At 42.3% G+C, this 2,933-nt stretch overlaps 1 pseudogene; it reads left to right on the forward strand.

The window, feature by feature from the left end:
• The first annotated feature begins 2,154 nt into the window (after window positions 1-2,154).
• On the forward strand, window positions 2,155-2,762 carry LOC102810693 (annotated as a pseudogene).
• Window positions 2,763-2,933: the final 171 nt, after the last annotated feature.

Below are 2,933 nucleotides of genomic sequence, written 5' to 3' on the forward strand. Positions count from 1 at the left end.
ATTCACAGATTACAAGAACCTGCAGTCTCTGAGAGGCATATTCATTGTTATAATACATAATTGTTGTTGTTGTGAGGTGTCAAATTAGTGCTAACTCATAGCAACCCTGTGTAGGGTTTCTGAGAAGCAACTGGTGGGTTTGAACTGCTGACATTGCAATTAGCAGTCCAGTACTTCAAGCATCAAAAATTTTTTTTTAAGCTGTATTTTCAACCACAGAGTCCTAGTGTGGTGCTGTGGGTTAATGCACTGGACTGAAAGGTCAGTTTGAACCACAAGTTCAGTGGTTCAAGCTCACCAGCTGCTCCTTGGAAACTCTATAAAGAGTTGCTAAGTGTTGGAATCAACTCAATGGCACCTGACAACAATTTTCAACCATGGAGTCCTGGTATGGCACTGTAGGTTGTGCATTTGATCTCAAGGTCATTTTGAACCACAAGATTGGAAGTTCAAACTCACCAGCTTCTCCTCAGAAACCCCCCACAGGATCACTATGAATCAGAACTGACTCAATAGCACTTAACAACAACAATTTTCTACCTCAGGTTTACTGATAACCTAAAATATGTAAGAGGTTTTTTTAAAAAAAAAAAAAACCTTCTAAAAATTATCTTTCACTTACAACAGTAAATTATGGCTATTGTCTGGATGAGAATTAGTATAGTAAATAGTGAAACTGAAAAATATCTTTCAAAGAATACTTGTGTTTCAAATTAGGTTGGTTGGCCAATATAGGATAGATTCATAGATACATCGTCCCCATTACATTGAATATTTCCTTTGGGAAATGAGCTGACCTTCTCTTTGAAGTCACTTCTCTTGAATAAAACATTAGACATTTGTAAACATGTCAAATGCATTTCTGTGCGAACCTTATCACCAAGCAAATGAATACAGCAAATCAGATAAAATAGTTAATTCTGTGGCTTGCCAAATCAGTGTGCTCTCCTTTTGTTTTGCAAATTGCGAAATAATGACCTAGGGCTCTCCCCTAATGATCTAGCATCTTACTTACTGAAAGTTACACATTTAAGAAGGCACAACTATAGTTTCAACTCAATTAGATCATTTATATCAAGCCAGTTGATTAGGACACACACTAGTGACATTATTAATTAAGCAAATGTTTATTGGGCACTTACTCTATCCCAAGGTCTGGGTTTGCATGGGTCGAGGAATCAGAGTGATTGTCTTCATGTAGTGTACAGGCTGCCAGGTTGAATGAGCTGACACTTGCTTCTTTGTTAGGCCTATACGGAAGTAGTCACTCTGTAAATCCAGTGCTGCAAAGAGAATTACCTTCATGGACCAGGTAGTTCAAGTGAGTGGGTGAAGCAGACCAGGAGTGATGTAATAGGGAATGATTTAGACTATTGTGATTTAGAGAATTCTCACCTGATAAAAGTTTTAGTGGAGCTTCCAGACTAAGAGAAACTAAGGGGGCAAAAGCCTGACAATCTACTTCCAAAAATTAGCCAATTAAAACCTTATGGATCAGATCAGAATATTGTATGATAGAGTACTGGCAATTAAGCCCCCTAAATTGCAAGTATTACACAATAGGCAATATTGTGTATTACATAATAGCAACAATAATGGGCTCAAACTTATGAAGTTCATTGTTGAAGATGGTGCAGGTACAGAAATGATATCATCATTTCATTCTCTTATACATAAGATTGCCTTGAATCAGCCAATTCAGAGGCAATGAACAACACCACTGCAAAGAGTGTCAAAGCAAAATATTCCCCTTGGTCCTAAATCAGTTAGAAAGTTCCATTTGCCATCTGTGTTTGCAAGGACTCTTAGGTGGTCTCCAAAAGTAAGTATTTCTAAAGAAAAGTATAGTATCGAGACTCTGGATGTCCAGTCCCCAGCCCTCTTTCAGGTAAACAGGAAGTAAGATGATATTTTTCATTTATTACAAGCCTGATGCTCTGTTATTTGACCAGGTCGTCTGGAGGAAACTTTTTTATACCAAAGAATAAGAAGGGCCCAGCAGATGAGGAAGTGGCAGGCAGGCTGGTCCCAGGGACTTCTCTCTGGCACTGCTCCCTCTGAGCCCTCCACCTCCACGACAGCCCATCTGGTCCACCACTGAGTCCTTAGCCAGGATGGAGGCTGTCATGAATTTGTACCAGGGGATGATGAAGCATGCAGTTTCTGATATCTGGCTGACTGAGTACCTACACCTGGCTCTGTGATCCTGTGGACTATTCCAACAAGCCTGAGGCACTTAGAATAGCTCGAGTAGCATGGCTTTTCCTCTTCTCCAAGTTCATTGAGCTGATGGACACAGTGATTTTTATTCTTAGGAAGAAGGATAGGCAGGTGACCTTCCTACATGTCTTCCATCACTCAGTCCTTCCCTAGAGCTGGTGGGGGTGATAAACGTTGCCCCAGGAGGAATGGCCTCTTTCCATGCCATGGTCAACTCCTCTGTGCATGTCATCATGTACCTGTATTATGGATTGTCTGCTCTTGGTCCTGTGGCCCAACCCTACCTTTGGTGGAAGAAGTATATGACAGCCATCCAGCTGATTCAGTTTGTAGTAGTCTTGCTGCACATCTCCCAGTACTACTTCATGCCCAGCTGTGGTTACCAGTTCCCAGTCATCATTCACATCATCTGGATGTATGGCACCATCTTCTTTGTGCTGTTCTCCAATTTCTGGTATCACTCTTACACCAAGGGCAAGCAGCTGCCCCATGCACTTCAGCAGAATGGAGCTCCAGGCTCTGCCAAGGACAAGGCCAACTGAGAAACATGGCCTAGGTAGGCCCCCACCTAAGTGCCTCAGGACTACACCTTAGGCAGCACCCATCAGTGTCCAACCCACCTACACCTGTGACCAGGGCTTCTATGGTCAAGACTGAGCAGCAGACAGGCCCTTCTCTCCCCACAGCTGGTTCACAGGGACCACCGTCTCATC

Source organism: Chrysochloris asiatica, unplaced genomic scaffold (genome assembly GCF_000296735.1).
Source record: "Chrysochloris asiatica unplaced genomic scaffold, ChrAsi1.0 scaffold00287, whole genome shotgun sequence".
In the NCBI taxonomy this organism is placed as follows: Eukaryota; Metazoa; Chordata; class Mammalia; order Afrosoricida; family Chrysochloridae; genus Chrysochloris; species Chrysochloris asiatica.